This window comes from Phalangium opilio, unplaced genomic scaffold (genome assembly GCF_054372755.1).
Source record: "Phalangium opilio isolate 3A_F unplaced genomic scaffold, DU_Popi_V2 ptg000105l_1, whole genome shotgun sequence".
Classification (NCBI taxonomy): domain Eukaryota; kingdom Metazoa; phylum Arthropoda; class Arachnida; order Opiliones; family Phalangiidae; genus Phalangium; species Phalangium opilio.
In genome coordinates, this window is record NW_028324207.1 from 4054739 (window position 1) to 4068738 (window position 14000).

The 14000-nt window shown below is 44.5% G+C and overlaps 54 non-coding genes across 54 annotated transcripts; all 54 read right to left on the minus strand.

The window, feature by feature from the left end:
* Positions 1-3919: 3919 nt before the first annotated feature.
* TRNAS-AGA (transfer RNA serine (anticodon AGA)) lies at positions 3920-4001 on the minus strand. The gene has a single exon. It is a non-coding gene; the product is annotated as a tRNA-Ser (tRNA).
* A 73-nt stretch (positions 4002-4074) lies between these two features.
* On the minus strand, positions 4075-4156 carry TRNAS-CGA (transfer RNA serine (anticodon CGA)). Its single transcript has one exon. It is a non-coding gene; the product is annotated as a tRNA-Ser (tRNA).
* Positions 4157-4231: 75 nt separating this feature from the next.
* On the minus strand, positions 4232-4313 carry TRNAS-AGA (transfer RNA serine (anticodon AGA)). Its single transcript has one exon. It is a non-coding gene; the product is annotated as a tRNA-Ser (tRNA).
* A 74-nt stretch (positions 4314-4387) lies between these two features.
* On the minus strand, positions 4388-4469 carry TRNAS-UGA (transfer RNA serine (anticodon UGA)). The gene has a single exon. It is a non-coding gene; the product is annotated as a tRNA-Ser (tRNA).
* A 73-nt stretch (positions 4470-4542) lies between these two features.
* TRNAS-CGA (transfer RNA serine (anticodon CGA)) lies at positions 4543-4624 on the minus strand. The gene has a single exon. It is a non-coding gene; the product is annotated as a tRNA-Ser (tRNA).
* A 75-nt stretch (positions 4625-4699) lies between these two features.
* TRNAS-CGA (transfer RNA serine (anticodon CGA)) lies at positions 4700-4781 on the minus strand. Its single transcript has one exon. It is a non-coding gene; the product is annotated as a tRNA-Ser (tRNA).
* Positions 4782-5011: 230 nt separating this feature from the next.
* On the minus strand, positions 5012-5093 carry TRNAS-AGA (transfer RNA serine (anticodon AGA)). The gene has a single exon. It is a non-coding gene; the product is annotated as a tRNA-Ser (tRNA).
* A 73-nt stretch (positions 5094-5166) lies between these two features.
* Positions 5167-5248, minus strand: TRNAS-CGA (transfer RNA serine (anticodon CGA)). Its single transcript has one exon. It is a non-coding gene; the product is annotated as a tRNA-Ser (tRNA).
* Positions 5249-5477: 229 nt separating this feature from the next.
* On the minus strand, positions 5478-5559 carry TRNAS-CGA (transfer RNA serine (anticodon CGA)). Its single transcript has one exon. It is a non-coding gene; the product is annotated as a tRNA-Ser (tRNA).
* Positions 5560-5634: 75 nt separating this feature from the next.
* TRNAS-AGA (transfer RNA serine (anticodon AGA)) lies at positions 5635-5716 on the minus strand. The gene has a single exon. It is a non-coding gene; the product is annotated as a tRNA-Ser (tRNA).
* A 73-nt stretch (positions 5717-5789) lies between these two features.
* TRNAS-AGA (transfer RNA serine (anticodon AGA)) lies at positions 5790-5871 on the minus strand. The gene has a single exon. It is a non-coding gene; the product is annotated as a tRNA-Ser (tRNA).
* A 73-nt stretch (positions 5872-5944) lies between these two features.
* On the minus strand, positions 5945-6026 carry TRNAS-CGA (transfer RNA serine (anticodon CGA)). Its single transcript has one exon. It is a non-coding gene; the product is annotated as a tRNA-Ser (tRNA).
* Positions 6027-6101: 75 nt separating this feature from the next.
* TRNAS-CGA (transfer RNA serine (anticodon CGA)) lies at positions 6102-6183 on the minus strand. Its single transcript has one exon. It is a non-coding gene; the product is annotated as a tRNA-Ser (tRNA).
* A 73-nt stretch (positions 6184-6256) lies between these two features.
* On the minus strand, positions 6257-6338 carry TRNAS-CGA (transfer RNA serine (anticodon CGA)). Its single transcript has one exon. It is a non-coding gene; the product is annotated as a tRNA-Ser (tRNA).
* Positions 6339-6413: 75 nt separating this feature from the next.
* Positions 6414-6495, minus strand: TRNAS-AGA (transfer RNA serine (anticodon AGA)). The gene has a single exon. It is a non-coding gene; the product is annotated as a tRNA-Ser (tRNA).
* Positions 6496-6568: 73 nt separating this feature from the next.
* On the minus strand, positions 6569-6650 carry TRNAS-AGA (transfer RNA serine (anticodon AGA)). Its single transcript has one exon. It is a non-coding gene; the product is annotated as a tRNA-Ser (tRNA).
* Positions 6651-6725: 75 nt separating this feature from the next.
* TRNAS-CGA (transfer RNA serine (anticodon CGA)) lies at positions 6726-6807 on the minus strand. The gene has a single exon. It is a non-coding gene; the product is annotated as a tRNA-Ser (tRNA).
* Positions 6808-6882: 75 nt separating this feature from the next.
* On the minus strand, positions 6883-6964 carry TRNAS-CGA (transfer RNA serine (anticodon CGA)). Its single transcript has one exon. It is a non-coding gene; the product is annotated as a tRNA-Ser (tRNA).
* Positions 6965-7194: 230 nt separating this feature from the next.
* On the minus strand, positions 7195-7276 carry TRNAS-AGA (transfer RNA serine (anticodon AGA)). Its single transcript has one exon. It is a non-coding gene; the product is annotated as a tRNA-Ser (tRNA).
* Positions 7277-7349: 73 nt separating this feature from the next.
* Positions 7350-7431, minus strand: TRNAS-CGA (transfer RNA serine (anticodon CGA)). Its single transcript has one exon. It is a non-coding gene; the product is annotated as a tRNA-Ser (tRNA).
* Positions 7432-7660: 229 nt separating this feature from the next.
* TRNAS-CGA (transfer RNA serine (anticodon CGA)) lies at positions 7661-7742 on the minus strand. Its single transcript has one exon. It is a non-coding gene; the product is annotated as a tRNA-Ser (tRNA).
* A 75-nt stretch (positions 7743-7817) lies between these two features.
* TRNAS-AGA (transfer RNA serine (anticodon AGA)) lies at positions 7818-7899 on the minus strand. Its single transcript has one exon. It is a non-coding gene; the product is annotated as a tRNA-Ser (tRNA).
* A 73-nt stretch (positions 7900-7972) lies between these two features.
* Positions 7973-8054, minus strand: TRNAS-AGA (transfer RNA serine (anticodon AGA)). Its single transcript has one exon. It is a non-coding gene; the product is annotated as a tRNA-Ser (tRNA).
* A 74-nt stretch (positions 8055-8128) lies between these two features.
* On the minus strand, positions 8129-8210 carry TRNAS-UGA (transfer RNA serine (anticodon UGA)). The gene has a single exon. It is a non-coding gene; the product is annotated as a tRNA-Ser (tRNA).
* Positions 8211-8285: 75 nt separating this feature from the next.
* On the minus strand, positions 8286-8367 carry TRNAS-AGA (transfer RNA serine (anticodon AGA)). The gene has a single exon. It is a non-coding gene; the product is annotated as a tRNA-Ser (tRNA).
* A 74-nt stretch (positions 8368-8441) lies between these two features.
* TRNAS-CGA (transfer RNA serine (anticodon CGA)) lies at positions 8442-8523 on the minus strand. Its single transcript has one exon. It is a non-coding gene; the product is annotated as a tRNA-Ser (tRNA).
* Positions 8524-8596: 73 nt separating this feature from the next.
* Positions 8597-8678, minus strand: TRNAS-CGA (transfer RNA serine (anticodon CGA)). The gene has a single exon. It is a non-coding gene; the product is annotated as a tRNA-Ser (tRNA).
* Positions 8679-8753: 75 nt separating this feature from the next.
* TRNAS-AGA (transfer RNA serine (anticodon AGA)) lies at positions 8754-8835 on the minus strand. Its single transcript has one exon. It is a non-coding gene; the product is annotated as a tRNA-Ser (tRNA).
* Positions 8836-9065: 230 nt separating this feature from the next.
* TRNAS-AGA (transfer RNA serine (anticodon AGA)) lies at positions 9066-9147 on the minus strand. Its single transcript has one exon. It is a non-coding gene; the product is annotated as a tRNA-Ser (tRNA).
* A 75-nt stretch (positions 9148-9222) lies between these two features.
* Positions 9223-9304, minus strand: TRNAS-AGA (transfer RNA serine (anticodon AGA)). The gene has a single exon. It is a non-coding gene; the product is annotated as a tRNA-Ser (tRNA).
* A 73-nt stretch (positions 9305-9377) lies between these two features.
* TRNAS-CGA (transfer RNA serine (anticodon CGA)) lies at positions 9378-9459 on the minus strand. Its single transcript has one exon. It is a non-coding gene; the product is annotated as a tRNA-Ser (tRNA).
* Positions 9460-9535: 76 nt separating this feature from the next.
* On the minus strand, positions 9536-9617 carry TRNAS-AGA (transfer RNA serine (anticodon AGA)). The gene has a single exon. It is a non-coding gene; the product is annotated as a tRNA-Ser (tRNA).
* A 74-nt stretch (positions 9618-9691) lies between these two features.
* TRNAS-CGA (transfer RNA serine (anticodon CGA)) lies at positions 9692-9773 on the minus strand. The gene has a single exon. It is a non-coding gene; the product is annotated as a tRNA-Ser (tRNA).
* Positions 9774-9846: 73 nt separating this feature from the next.
* On the minus strand, positions 9847-9928 carry TRNAS-CGA (transfer RNA serine (anticodon CGA)). Its single transcript has one exon. It is a non-coding gene; the product is annotated as a tRNA-Ser (tRNA).
* Positions 9929-10003: 75 nt separating this feature from the next.
* On the minus strand, positions 10004-10085 carry TRNAS-AGA (transfer RNA serine (anticodon AGA)). Its single transcript has one exon. It is a non-coding gene; the product is annotated as a tRNA-Ser (tRNA).
* A 230-nt stretch (positions 10086-10315) lies between these two features.
* TRNAS-AGA (transfer RNA serine (anticodon AGA)) lies at positions 10316-10397 on the minus strand. The gene has a single exon. It is a non-coding gene; the product is annotated as a tRNA-Ser (tRNA).
* Positions 10398-10473: 76 nt separating this feature from the next.
* Positions 10474-10555, minus strand: TRNAS-AGA (transfer RNA serine (anticodon AGA)). The gene has a single exon. It is a non-coding gene; the product is annotated as a tRNA-Ser (tRNA).
* A 73-nt stretch (positions 10556-10628) lies between these two features.
* On the minus strand, positions 10629-10710 carry TRNAS-CGA (transfer RNA serine (anticodon CGA)). The gene has a single exon. It is a non-coding gene; the product is annotated as a tRNA-Ser (tRNA).
* A 76-nt stretch (positions 10711-10786) lies between these two features.
* Positions 10787-10868, minus strand: TRNAS-AGA (transfer RNA serine (anticodon AGA)). The gene has a single exon. It is a non-coding gene; the product is annotated as a tRNA-Ser (tRNA).
* Positions 10869-10937: 69 nt separating this feature from the next.
* On the minus strand, positions 10938-11019 carry TRNAS-UGA (transfer RNA serine (anticodon UGA)). Its single transcript has one exon. It is a non-coding gene; the product is annotated as a tRNA-Ser (tRNA).
* Positions 11020-11249: 230 nt separating this feature from the next.
* Positions 11250-11331, minus strand: TRNAS-AGA (transfer RNA serine (anticodon AGA)). Its single transcript has one exon. It is a non-coding gene; the product is annotated as a tRNA-Ser (tRNA).
* Positions 11332-11562: 231 nt separating this feature from the next.
* TRNAS-AGA (transfer RNA serine (anticodon AGA)) lies at positions 11563-11644 on the minus strand. The gene has a single exon. It is a non-coding gene; the product is annotated as a tRNA-Ser (tRNA).
* A 74-nt stretch (positions 11645-11718) lies between these two features.
* On the minus strand, positions 11719-11800 carry TRNAS-UGA (transfer RNA serine (anticodon UGA)). Its single transcript has one exon. It is a non-coding gene; the product is annotated as a tRNA-Ser (tRNA).
* Positions 11801-12030: 230 nt separating this feature from the next.
* TRNAS-AGA (transfer RNA serine (anticodon AGA)) lies at positions 12031-12112 on the minus strand. The gene has a single exon. It is a non-coding gene; the product is annotated as a tRNA-Ser (tRNA).
* A 74-nt stretch (positions 12113-12186) lies between these two features.
* Positions 12187-12268, minus strand: TRNAS-CGA (transfer RNA serine (anticodon CGA)). Its single transcript has one exon. It is a non-coding gene; the product is annotated as a tRNA-Ser (tRNA).
* A 75-nt stretch (positions 12269-12343) lies between these two features.
* Positions 12344-12425, minus strand: TRNAS-AGA (transfer RNA serine (anticodon AGA)). The gene has a single exon. It is a non-coding gene; the product is annotated as a tRNA-Ser (tRNA).
* A 74-nt stretch (positions 12426-12499) lies between these two features.
* On the minus strand, positions 12500-12581 carry TRNAS-AGA (transfer RNA serine (anticodon AGA)). Its single transcript has one exon. It is a non-coding gene; the product is annotated as a tRNA-Ser (tRNA).
* A 73-nt stretch (positions 12582-12654) lies between these two features.
* TRNAS-UGA (transfer RNA serine (anticodon UGA)) lies at positions 12655-12736 on the minus strand. Its single transcript has one exon. It is a non-coding gene; the product is annotated as a tRNA-Ser (tRNA).
* A 72-nt stretch (positions 12737-12808) lies between these two features.
* TRNAS-CGA (transfer RNA serine (anticodon CGA)) lies at positions 12809-12890 on the minus strand. The gene has a single exon. It is a non-coding gene; the product is annotated as a tRNA-Ser (tRNA).
* Positions 12891-12964: 74 nt separating this feature from the next.
* Positions 12965-13046, minus strand: TRNAS-UGA (transfer RNA serine (anticodon UGA)). The gene has a single exon. It is a non-coding gene; the product is annotated as a tRNA-Ser (tRNA).
* A 73-nt stretch (positions 13047-13119) lies between these two features.
* Positions 13120-13201, minus strand: TRNAS-CGA (transfer RNA serine (anticodon CGA)). The gene has a single exon. It is a non-coding gene; the product is annotated as a tRNA-Ser (tRNA).
* A 75-nt stretch (positions 13202-13276) lies between these two features.
* On the minus strand, positions 13277-13358 carry TRNAS-AGA (transfer RNA serine (anticodon AGA)). Its single transcript has one exon. It is a non-coding gene; the product is annotated as a tRNA-Ser (tRNA).
* A 386-nt stretch (positions 13359-13744) lies between these two features.
* On the minus strand, positions 13745-13826 carry TRNAS-AGA (transfer RNA serine (anticodon AGA)). The gene has a single exon. It is a non-coding gene; the product is annotated as a tRNA-Ser (tRNA).
* A 74-nt stretch (positions 13827-13900) lies between these two features.
* On the minus strand, positions 13901-13982 carry TRNAS-CGA (transfer RNA serine (anticodon CGA)). Its single transcript has one exon. It is a non-coding gene; the product is annotated as a tRNA-Ser (tRNA).
* Between the last annotated feature and the right edge of the window lie 18 nt (positions 13983-14000).

The window sequence follows — 14000 nt, forward strand, 5'->3', positions numbered from 1 at the left end:
TCTCGGCTTTTCGACCACAATTCCATTCCCCGAAAACATTTTATCATTACATTAATTACTTTTGGGAGAGTACGTGTATGGTTTTGCGTTTTAAAAGGTTCCTAAAGACGTTACATCCCCATTTGTGACCGGCAAGCTTCGCAGTGGAACATTTTAATTATTCTAAAACCAATGGCGCCAAATTCAATAGGGACAGTAAGATTTTTACTCGCGGTTTTGCAAAATGATGTAATATCAAGTGTACTTTAGTCAACCGTCGTATTGTTCTTTCTCATAGTTCAAGGCATGATCAGTGTTACTGCCCAATTTCTCTCTCTAGTTTCTAACAATGGTTAGAGACTATTTGATATGGCACGGCACAACATTATATACATTTGAAAATTCTAAGTAGCACAAAAGGAAAAAGAATCCATTTTTTTATATTTTGGTTTGAAATAAATAAATTCATGATAGTAGTTATAAAGAACAGAAAGTCAAGGGAATGGCACCGGTAATGAGCAGCAGAAAGAGAGGAAAGTTTGATTCAAGTTAGCAGAGGGACATAGTAGTGAAAATAGTAATCTAGAATTTTGTTCATTCAAACCTTATTATATCATGAAAAATTCAAGTGAGCAGGCGGCACTATCTAGAAAGATTGATTTTGGCAGATAACAGCGAAAAAATTATGTTCTACACACATTGGGACTATGGGAGAGTTTCAGGGCCGCAGGTCGCACATGATGAAATTTCAACTCCAGATTACATCAATTCTCTCTGGTCGTACTAGTAGCAGGTTAAGCTATTGTTTGCTCGGGTCCAGTTGGTCTCGAAAGGGTTATATAGTGCTTGCAACTTTTAAAAGGTTGTTATCATGGCTAAACAGACCGCTTTTACAGTTTTTTCTTCTTTTATAGGCCTTTTTGACACGTTATCTCCCAAAAGTAATTAATGTAATGATAAAATGTTTTCGGGGAATGGAATTGTGGTCGAAAAGCCGAGATAAGTAAATTTTTGAAATTGATTACCAGTAAAATAATTTATTTCAACGGAAAACGGTAATGGAACTTTGTTTTTTCTTAAGCATGCATTTAAGTTTCAATTAAAAAGAAAAATTAATATCTGATCATTCAGACAAGTGATAACCTCAGTCTTATCGATACTTTTTAGGTCTTGATTATAATCAAGACATTTTTGATTAATATCTGTTCCTTCAGTCTTCATTTTAATTATGAATCTTAAGAAACTGTTTTACATTTTCAAAATCTGCACTAAGCAGAAACATATATAAAGGGGACCATAACTTTAGCTCAATCAGACATTTATTTATAATGATACTTCAAAAATAAAACGTAAATTATTAAAAGCTTGTATTCTTATTGTAATTAGAATAATACATTTTTTACAATCATTTATTGAAACGCGAGGCGCCCCCCTAAAAATTCCACCTACCCACAAGCACCTACAAGCACCCGGGCAAAGCATCTACCCAAAAGTACCCACAAGTACCTACAAGCACCCACAAGTACCCACAAGTACCTACAAGCACCCACAAGTACCCACAAGTACCCACAAGTACCTACAAGCACCCACAAGTACCCACAAGTACCTACAAGCACCCACAAGTACCTACAAGCACCCACAAGTACCTACAAGCACCCACAAGCACCCACAAGTACCTACAAGCACCCACAAGTACCTACAAGCACCCACAAGTACCTACAAGCACCCACAAGTACCCACAAGTACCTACAAGCACCCACAAGTACCCGCAAGCACCCACAAGTACCCACAAGTACCTACAAGCACCCACAAGTACCCGCAAGCACCCACAAGCACCTACAAGCACCCACAAGTACTCGGGGAAAGCACCCACAAGTACTCGGGGAAAGCACCCACAAGTACTCTGGGAAAGCACCCACAAGTACTCGGGGAAAGCACCCACAAGTACTCGGGGAAAGCCCCCACAAGTACCCGGGGCAAGCACCCACAAGTACCCGGGGCAAGCACCCACAAGTACCCGGGGCAAGCCCCCACAAGTACCCGGGGCAAGCCCCCACAAGTACCCGGGGCAAGCCCCCACAAGTACCCGGGGCAAGCACCCACAAGTACCCGGGGCAAGTACCCACAAGTACCCGGAGCAAGCACCCACAAGTACCAGGGGCAAGAACCTACAAGCACCCACAAGTACCTACGAGTACCTACAAGTACTTACAAACACCCACAAGTACCTACATGAACCCACAAGTACATACATGAACCCACAAGTACCTACATGAACCCACAAGTACCTACATGAACCCACAAGTACCTACAAGTACCTACAAGCACCCACAAGTACCTACAAGCACCCACAAGTACCTACAAACACCCACAAGCACCTACAAACACCCAAAAGCACCTACAAACACCCACAAGCACCTACAAGCACCCACAAGTACCCACAAGACCTCACAAGTACCCACAAGTACCTACAAGTACCTACAAGCACTCACAAGTACCCACAAGTACCTACATGAACCCACAAGTACCTACATGAACCCACAAGTACCTACAAGCACCCAAAAGTACCTACAAGCACCCACAAGTACCTACAAACACCCACAAGCACCTACAAACACCCACAAGCACCTACAAACACCCACAAGCACCTACAAGCACCCACAAGTACCCACAAGCACTCACAAGTACCCACAAGTACCTACGAGTACCTACAAGTACTTACAAACACCCACATGTACCTACATGAACCCACAAGTACCTACGAGAACCTACAAGTACTTACAAACTCCCACATGTACCTACATGAACCCACAAGTACCTACAAGTACCTACATGAACCCACAAGTACCTACATGAACCCACAAGTACCTACATGAACCCACAAGTACCTACATGAACCCACAAGTACCTACAAGTACCTACAAACACCCACAAGTACCTACAAGCACCCACAAGTACCTACAAACACCCACAAGCACCAACAAGTACCCACAAGTACCTACAAACACCCACAAGTACCTACAAGTACCCACAAGAACCCACAAGTACCTACAAGCACCCACAAGTATCCACAAGCACCTACAAGTACCCACAAGTACCCACAAGTACCCATAAGAACCTACAAGTACCCACAAGTACCCATAAGAACCAACAAGTACCGACAAGCACCCACAAGCACCCACAAGTATCCACAAGTACCTACATGCACCCACAAGTACCCACAAGTACCTACAAGCACCCACAAGTACCTACAAGCACCCACAAGTACCTACAAGCACCCACAAAATAATTAAGTTTAAATAGCTTTAACCTAAGCTGAGAAAAGATAAAATGTCCATTAAGCTAGCTATTTGTTCTAAGAATTTGACTATAACCGCGGTAAAACGACCAAACTCGCTTCATACACTACATAACTCATGCTAAAAAGTCGCAGGTTCCATAGTTTCAGGGTAAACCACGTAAGTCGGAGCATGTAATTAAAACTATGAAAAACAGTACTTAAACTTAATTTTTCTTGATGAAAAAAAATAGGCGCCAACTATGGATATGGGGCTTTCATTTAAAACCGTTTTCAAATCTATCTGACGTATAGTTTTTTTTGTAAGGGTATGGACAAAATTTGTAACTTTGGAAAATTTCCCATGTTATTTCTATGGGAAATTTCCAGTTTTTCGTCAAAATCTGTGATTAATTTTATGGAAATGAAAACCACCCTTAGCAACTTTATTTTTTATAAAATAAACTAATCAATGGATCTTTTTGAAATTTTAACCAGATATTAAGAGGCCGAATCGTAGTTCAGTGGATTTTTTCCGAACCAATTAGTACAATACAAAAAAAACTACATCCAAACAAAAAACCCTCCTTATACATTAAGAACAGTATGAAGTCTTATCTAAGAGAGCTACCGCTCTCATAGACTAAAAAATCTTTGCTCAATCGCAGTCGGCAGGATTCGAACCTACGCGGGAATATCCCAACAGATTTCTAGTCTGTCGTCTTAACCACTCGGCCACGACTGCTTCTGATAACAGAGACCACTCAAAAAGTGTGGAACTACTAAAGCTATCATTGGAATAAGTATGCTAGCTCGAACGCAGTCGGCAGGATTCGAACCTGCGCGGGAATATCCCTACAGATTTCGAGTCTGTCGCCTTAACCACTCGTCCACGACTGCTTCGATTAACCGAGACTACTCAGAAATCTGTGAAACCACCAAAGGTATTATTGAAATAAAAAATCTTTGCTCAACCGCAGTCGGCAGGATTCGAACCTGTGCGGGAATATCCCAACAGATTTCTAGTCTGTCGCCTTAACCACTCGGCCACGACTGCTTCTGTTAAGCGAGTCCACTCAAAAAATTGTGGAACTACTAAAGCTATCATTGGAATAAGTATGTGTGTTCGAACGCAGTCGGCAGGATTCGAACCTGCGCGGGAGTATCCCAACAGATTTCAAGTCTGTCGCCTTAACCACTCGGCCACGACTGCTTCTGTTAACCGAGACCACTAAAAAATTGTGGAACTACTAAAGATATCATTGAAATAAGTACGTGAGTTCGAACGCAGTCGGCAGGATTTGAACTTGCGCGGAAATATCCCAACAGATTTCGAGTCTGTCGCCTTAACCACTCGGCCACCACTGCTGCTGTTAACTGAGACCACTCAAAAATCTGTGAAACTGCTAAAGGTATTATTGAAATAAAAAAACTTTGCTCAATCGCAATCGGCAGGATTCGAACCTGCGCGGGAATATCCCAACAGATTTCGAGTCTGTCGCCTTAACCACTCGGCCACGACTGCTTCTGTTAACGGAGACCACTCAAAAAGTGTGGAACTACTAAAGCTATCATTGGAATAAGTATGTTAGTTCGAACGCACTCGGCAGGATTCAAACCTGCGCGAGAATATCGCTACAAATTTCAAGTCTGTCGCCTTAACCACTCGTCCACGACTGCTTCGATTAACCGAGACTACTCAGAAATCTGTGAAACCACCAAAGGTATTATTGAAATAAAAAATCGTTGCTCAATCGCAGTCGGCAGGATTCGAACCTGCGCGGGAATATCCCAACAGATTTCTAGTCTGTCGCCTTAACCACTCGGCCACGACTGCTTCTGTTAACCGAGACCACTAAAAAATTGTGGAACTACTAAAGCTATCATTGGAATAAGTATGTGAGTTCGAACGCAATCGGCAGGATTCGAACCTGCGCGGGAATATCCGAACAGGTTTCGAGTCTGTCGCCTTAACCACTCGGCCACGACTGCTGCTGTTAACTGAGACCACTCAAAAATCTGTGGAACTACTAAAGCTATCATTGGAATTAGCATGTTATTTCGAACGCAGTCGGCTGGATTAGAACGTGCGCGGGAATAGCCCAACAGATTTTGAGTCTGTCGCCTTAACCACTCGGCCACGACTGCTTCTGTTAACGGAGACCACTCAAAAAGTGTGGAACTACTAAAGCTATCATTGGAATAAGTATGTTAGTTCGAACGCACTCGGCAGGATTCGAACCTGCGCGGGAATATCGCTACAGATTTCGAGTCTGTCGCCTTAACCACTCGTCCACGACTGCTTCGATTAACCGAGACTACTCAGAAATCTGTGAAACCACCAAAGGTATTATTGAAATAAAAAATCTTTGCTCAATCGCAGTCGGCAGGATTCGAACCTGCGCGGGAATATCCCAACAGATTTCTAGTCTGTCGCCTTAACCACTCGGCCACGACTGCTTCTGTTAACCGAGACCACTCAAAAAGTGTGGAACTACTAAAGCTATCATTGGAATAAGTATGTTAGTTCGAACGCAGTCGGCAGGATTCGAACCTGCGCTGGAATATCCCAACAGATTTCTAGTCTGTCGCCTTAACCACTCGGCCACGACTGCTTCTGTTAACCGAGACCACTAAAAAATTGTGGAACTACTAAAGATATCATTGAAATAAGTACGTTAGTTCGAACGCAGTCGGCAGGATTTGAACTTGCGCGGAAATATCCCAACAGATTTCGAGTCTGTCGCCTTAACCACTCGGCCACCACTGCTGCTGTTAACTGAGACCACTCAAAAATCTGTGAAACTGCTAAAGGTATTATTGAAATAAAAAAACTTTGCTCAATCGCAATCGGCAGGATTCGAACCTGCGCGGGAATATCCCAACAGATTTCGAGTCTGTCGCCTTAACCACTCGGCCACGACTGCTTCTGTTAACGGAGACCACTCAAAAAGTGTGGAACTACTAAAGCTATCATTGGAATAAGTATGTTAGTTCGAACGCACTCGGCAGGATTCGAACCTGCGCGGGAATATCGCTACAGATTTCGAGTCTGTCGCCTTAACCACTCGTCCACGACTGCTTCGATTAACCGAGACTACTCAGAAATCTGTGAAACCACCAAAGGTATTATTGAAATAAAAAATCTTTGCTCAATCGCAGTCGGCAGGATTCGAACCTGCGCGGGAATATCCCAACAGATTTCTAGTCTGTCGCCTTAACCACTCGGCCACGACTGCTTCTGTTAACCGAGACCACTCAAAAAGTGTGGAACTACTAAAGCTATCATTGGAATAAGTATGTTAGTTCGAACGCAGTCGGCAGGATTCGAACCTGCGCTGGAATATCCCAACAGATTTCTAGTCTGTCGCCTTAACCACTCGGCCACGACTGCTTCTGTTAACCGAGACCACTAAAAAATCTGTGAAACTGCTAAAGGTATTATTGAAATAAAAAAACTTTGCTCAATCGCAATCGGCAGGATTCGAACCTGCGCGGAAATATCCCAACAGATTTCGAGTCTGTCGCCTTAACCACTCGGCCACCACTGCTGCTGTTAACTGAGACCACTCAAAAATCTGTGAAACTGCTAAAGGTATTATTGAAATAAAAAAACTTTGCTCAATCGCAATCGGCAGGATTCGAACCTGCGCGGGAATATCCCAACAGATTTCGAGTCTGTCGCCTTAACCACTCGGCCACGACTGCTTCTGTTAACGGAGACCACTCAAAAAGTGTGGAACTACTAAAGCTATCATTGGAATAAGTATGTTAGTTCGAACGCACTCGGCAGGATTCGAACCTGCGCGAGAATATCGCTACAAATTTCAAGTCTGTCGCCTTAACCACTCGTCCACGACTGCTTCGATTAACCGAGACTACTCAGAAATCTGTGAAACCACCAAAGGTATTATTGAAATAAAAAATCGTTGCTCAATCGCAGTCGGCAGGATTCGAACCTGCGCGGGAATATCCCAACAGATTTCTAGTCTGTCGCCTTAACCACTCGGCCACGACTGCTTCTGTTAACCGAGACCACTAAAAAATTGTGGAACTACTAAAGCTATCATTGGAATAAGTATGTGAGTTCGAACGCAATCGGCAGGATTCGAACCTGCGCGGGAATATCCGAACAGGTTTCGAGTCTGTCGCCTTAACCACTCGGCCACGACTGCTGCTGTTAACTGAGACCACTCAAAAATCTGTGGAACTACTAAAGCTATCATTGGAATTAGCATGTTATTTCGAACGCAGTCGGCTGGATTAGAACGAGCGCGGGAATAGCCCAACAGATTTTGAGTCTGTCGCCTTAACCACTCGGCCACGACTGCTTCTGTTAACGGAGACCACTCAAAAAGTGTGGAACTACTAAAGCTATCATTGGAATAAGTATGTTAGTTCGAACGCACTCGGCAGGATTCGAACCTGCGCGGGAATATCGCTACAGATTTCGAGTCTGTCGCCTTAACCACTCGTCCACGACTGCTTCGATTAACCGAGACTACTCAGAAATCTGTGAAACCACCAAAGGTATTATTGAAATAAAAAATCTTTGCTCAATCGCAGTCGGCAGGATTCGAACCTGCGCGGGAATATCCCAACAGATTTCTAGTCTGTCGCCTTAACCACTCGGCCACGACTGCTTCTGTTAACCGAGACCACTCAAAAAGTGTGGAACTACTAAAGCTATCATTGGAATAAGTATGTTAGTTCGAACGCAGTCGGCAGGATTCGAACCTGCGCTGGAATATCCCAACAGATTTCTAGTCTGTCGCCTTAACCACTCGGCCACGACTGCTTCTGTTAAGCAGGTCCGCTCAAAAAATTGAGGAACTACTAAAGCTATCATTGGAATAAGTATGTGTGTTCGAACGCAGTCGGCAGGATTCGAACCTGCGCGGGAATATCCCAACAGATTTCAAGTCTGTCGCCTTAACCACTCGGCCACGGATGCTTCTGTTAACCGAGACTACTCAGAAATCTGTGAAACCACCAAAGGTATTATTGAAATAAAAAATCTTTGCTCAATCGCAGTCGGCAGGATTCGAACCTGCGCGGGAATATCCCAACAGATTTCTAGTCTGTCGCCTTAACCACTCGGCCACGACTGCTTCTGTTAAGCGAGTCCACTCAAAAAATTGTGGAACTACTAAAGCTATCATTGGAATAAGTATGTGTGTTCGAACGCCGTCGGCAGGATTCGAACCTGCGCGGAAATATCCCAACAGATTTCGAGTCTGTCGCCTTAACCACTCGGCCACGACTGCTTCTATTAACCGAGACCACTAAAAAATTGTGGAACTACTAAAGCTATCATTGGAATAAGTATGCGAGTTCGAACGCAGTCGGCAGGAATCGAACCTGCGAGGGAATATCCCAACAGATTTCGAGTCTGTCGCCTTAAGCACTCGTCCACGACTGCTTCGATTAACCGAGACTACTCAGAAATCTGTGAAACCTCCAAAGGTATTATTGAAATAAAAAAACTTTGCTCAATCGCAGTCGGCAGGATTCGAACCTGCGCGGGAATATCCCAACAGATTTCTAGTCTGTCGCCTTAACCACTCGGCCACGACTGCTTCTGTTAACCGAGACCACTAAAAAATTGTGGAACTACTAAAGCTATCATTGGAATAAGTATGTGAGTTCGAACGCTGTCGGCAGGAATCGAACCTGCGAGGGAATATCCCAACAGATTTCGAGTCTGTCGCCTTAAGCACTCGTCCACGACTGCTTCGATTAACCGAGACTACTCAGAAATCTGTGAAACCACCAAAGGTATTATTGAAATAAAAAATCTTTGCTCAATCGCAGTCGGCAGGATTCGAACCTGCGCGGGAATATCCCAACAGATTTCTAGCCTGTCGCCTTAACCACTCGGCCACGACTGCTGCTGTTAACTGAGACCACTCAAAAATCTGTGAAACTACTAAAGGCATTATTGAAATAAAAAATCTTTGCTCAATCGCGGTCGGCAGGATTCGAACCTACGCGGGAATATCCCAACAGATTTCTAGTCTGTCGCCTTAACCACTCGGCCACGACTGCTTCTGATAACCGAGACCACTCAAAAAGAGTGGAACTACTAAAGCTATCATTGGAATAAGTATGCTAGCTCGAACGCAGTCGACAGGATTCGAACCTAAGCGGGAATATCCCTACAGATTTCGAGTCTGTCGCCTTAACCACTCGTCCACGACTGCTTCGATTAACCGAGACTACTCAGAAATCTGTGAAACCACCAAAGGTATTATTGAAATAAAAAAATCTTTGCTCAATCGCAGTCGGCAGGAATCGAACCTGCGCGGGAATATCCCAACAGATTTCTAGTCTGTCGCCTTAACCACTCGGCCACGACTGCTTCTGTTAAGCGAGTCCACTCAAAAAATTGTGGAACTACTAAAGCTATCATTGGAATAAGTATGTGTGTTCGAACGCCGTCGGCAGGATTCGAACCTGCGCGGAAATATCCCAACAGATTTCGAGTCTGTCGCCTTAACCACTCGGCCACGACTGCTTCTATTAACCGAGACCACTAAAAAATTGTGGAACTACTAAAGCTATCATTGGAATAAGTATGTGAGTTCGAACGCAGTCGGCAGGAATCGAACCTGCGAGGGAATATCCCAACAGATTTCGAGTCTGTCGCCTTAAGCACTCGTCCACGACTGCTTCGATTAACCGAGACTACTCAGAAATCTGTGAAACCTCCAAAGGTATTATTGAAATAAAAAAACTTTGCTCAATCGCAGTCGGCAGGATTCGAACCTGCGCGGGAATATCCCAACAGATTTCTAGTCTGTCGCCTTAACCACTCGGCCACGACTGCTTCTGTTAACCGAGACCACTAAAAAATTGTGGAACTACTAAAGCTATCATTGGAATAAGTATGTGAGTTCGAACGCTGTCGGCAGGAATCGAACCTGCGAGGGAATATCCCAACAGATTTCGAGTCTGTCGCCTTAAGCACTCGTCCACGACTGCTTCGATTAACCGAGACTACTCAGAAATCTGTGAAACCACCAAAGGTATTATTGAAATAAAAAATCTTTGCTCAATCGCAGTCGGCAGGATTCGAACCTGCGCGGGAATATCCCAACAGATTTCTAGCCTGTCGCCTTAACCACTCGGCCACGACTGCTGCTGTTAACTGAGACCACTCAAAAATCTGTGAAACTACTAAAGGCATTATTGAAATAAAAAAATCTTTGCTCAATCGCGGTCGGCAGGATTCGAACCTACGCGGGAATATCCCAACAGATTTCTAGTCTGTCGCCTTAACCACTCGGCCACGACTGCTTCTGACAACCGAGACCACTCAAAAAGAGTGGAACTACTAAAGCTATCATTGGAATAAGTATGCTAGCTCGAACGCAGTCGACAGGATTCGAACCTGCGCGGGAATATCCCTACAGATTTCGAGTCTGTCAACTTAACCACTCGTCCACGACTGCTTCGATTAACCGAGACTACTAAGAAATCTGTGAAACCACCAAAGGTATTATTGAAATAAAAAAATCTTTGCTCAATCGCAGTCGGCAGGATTCGAACCTGCGCGGGAATACCCCAACAGATTTCTAGTCTGTCGCCTTGACAACTCGGCCACGACTGCTTCTGTTAGACCACTCAAAAAAGTGTGGAACTACTAAAGCTATTATTGGAATAAGAATGTTTGTTCGAACACAGTCGGCAGGATTCGAACCAGCGCGGGAATATCCCAACAGATTTCAAGTCTGTCGCCTTAACCACACGGCCACGACTGCTTCTGTTAACCGAGACCACTAAAAAATTGTGGAACTACTAAAGCTATCATTGGAATAAGTATGTGAGTTCGAACGCTGTCGGCAGGAATCGAACCTGCGAGGGAATATCCCAACAGATTTCGAGTCTGTCGCCTTAAGCACTCGTCCACGACTGCTTCGATTAACCGAGACTACTCAGAAATCTGTGAAACCTCCAAAGGTATTATTGAAATAAAAAATCTTTGCTCAATCGCAGTCGGCAGGATTCGAACCTGCGCGGGAATATCCCAACAGATTTCTAGTCTGTCGCCTTAACCACTCGGCCACGACTGCTGCTGTTAACTGAGACCACTCAAAAATCTGTGAAACTACTAAAGGCATTATTGAAATAAAAAATCTCTGCTCAATCGCAGTCGGCAGGAATCGAACCTGCGAGGGAATATCCAAACAGATTTCGAGTCTGTCGCCTTAAGCACTCGTCCACGACTCCTTCGATTAACCGAGACTACTCAGAAATCTGTGAAACCACCAAAGGTATTATTGAAATAAAAATCTTTGCTCAATCGCAGTCGGCAGGATTCGAACCTGCGCGGGAATATCCCAACAGATTTCTAGTCTGTCGCCTTAACCACTCGGCCACGACAGCTTCTCTTAAGCGAGTCCACTCAAAAAATTGTGGAACTACTAAAGCTATCATTGGAATAAGTATGTGTGTTCGAACGCAGTCGGCAGGATTCGAACCTGCGCGGGAACATCCCAACAGATTTCAAGTCTGTCGCCTTAACCACTCGGCCACGACTGCTTCTGTTAACCGAGACCACTAAAAAATTGTGGAACTACTAAAGCTATCATTGGAATAAGTATGTGAGTTCGAACGCAGTCGGCAGGAATCCAACCTGCGAGGGAATATCCCAACAGATTTCGAGTCTGTCGCCTTAAGCACTCGTCCACGACTGCTTCGATTAACCGAGACTACTCAGAAATCTGTGAAACCACCAAAGGTATTATTGAAATAAAAAATCTTTGCTCAATCGCAGTCGGCAGGATTCGAACCTGCGCGGGAATATCCCAACAGATTTCTAGTCTGTCGCCTTAACCACTCGGCCACGACTGCTTCTGTTAAGCGAGTCCACTCAAAAAATTGTGGAACTACTAAAGCTATCATTGGAATAAGTATGTGTGTTCGAACGCAGTCGGCAGGATTCGAACCTGCGCGGGAATATCGCTACAAATTTCGAGTCTGTCGCCTTACCCACTCGTCCACGACTGCTTCGATTAACCGAGACTACTCAGAAATCTGTGAAACCACCAAAGGTATTATAGAAATAAAAAATCTTTGCTCAATCGCAGTCGGCAGGATTCGAACCTGCGCGGGAATATCCCAACAGATTTCTAGTCTGTCGCCTTGACAACTCGGCCACGACTGCTTCTGTTAACCGAGACCACTCAAAAAAGTGTGGAACTACTAAAGCTATCATTGGAATAAGTATGTGTGTTCGAACGCAGTCGGCAGGATTCGAACCTGCGCGGGAATATCCCAACAGATTTCTAGTCTGTCGCCTTGACAACTCGGCCACGACTGCTTCTGTTAACCGAGACCACTCAAAAAGTGTGGAACTACTAAAGCTATTATTGGAATAAGAATGTTTGTTCGAAATTAGTCGGCAGGATTCGAACCAGCGCGGGAATATCCCAACAAATTTCAAGTCTGTCGCCTACACCACTCGGCCACGACTGCTTCTGTTAACCGAGACCACTAAAAATTGTGGAACTACTAAAGCTATCATTGGAGTAAGTATGTAAGTGCGAACGCAGTCGGCAGGAATCGAACCTGCGAGGGAATATCCCAACAGATTTCGAGTCTGTCGACTTAAGCACTCGTCCACGACTGCTTCGATTAACCGAGACCACTCAAAAAGTGTGGAACTACTAAAGCTATCATTGAAATAAAAAATCTTTGCTCAATCGCAGTCGGCAGGATTCGAACCTGCGCGGGAATACCCCAACAGATTTCAAGTCTGTCGCCTTAACCACTCGGCCACGACTGCTTCTGTTAACCGAGACCACTAAAAAATTGTGGAACTACTAAAGCTATCATTGGAAAAAGTATGTTAGTTCGAACGCAGTCGGCAGGAATCGAACCTGCGAGGGAATATCCCAACAGATTTCGAGTCTGTCGCCTTAAGCACTCGTCCACGACTGCTTCGATTAACCGAGACTACTCAGAAATCTGTGAAACCACCAAAGGTATTATTGAAATAAAAAATCTTTGCTCAATCGCAGTCGGCAGGATTCGAACCTGCGCGGGAATACCCCAACAGATTTCTAGTCTGTCGCCTTGACAACTCGGCCACGACTGGTTCTGTTAACCGATTCCACTCAAAAAAGTGTGGAACTACTAAAGCTTTTATTGGAATAAGAATGTTTGTTCGAACACAGTCGGCAGGATTCGAACCAGCTCGGGAATATCCCAACAGATTTCAAGCCTGTCGCCTTAACCACTCGGCCCCGACTGCTTCTGTTAACCGAGACCACTAAAAAATTGTGGAACTACTAAAGCTATCATTGGAAAAAGTATGTTAGTTCGAACGCAGTCGGCAGGAATCGAACCTGCGAGGGAATATCCCAACAGATTTCGAGTCTGTCGCCTTAAGCACTCGTCCACTACTCCTTCGATTAACCGAGACTACTCAGAAATCTTTGAAACCACCAAAGGTATTATTGAAATAAAAAATCTTTGCTCAATCGCAGTCGGCAGGATTCGAACCTGCGCGGGAATATCCCAACAGATTTCTAGTCTGTCGCCTTAACCACTCGGCCACGACTGCTTCTGTTAAGCGAGTCCACTCAAAAAATTGTGGAACTACTAAAGCTATCATTGGAATAAGTATGTGTGTTCGAACGCAGTCGGCAGGATTCGAACCTGCGCGGGAATATCGCTACAAATTTCGAGTCTGTCGCCTTACCCACTCGTCCACGACTGCTTCGATTAACCGAGACTA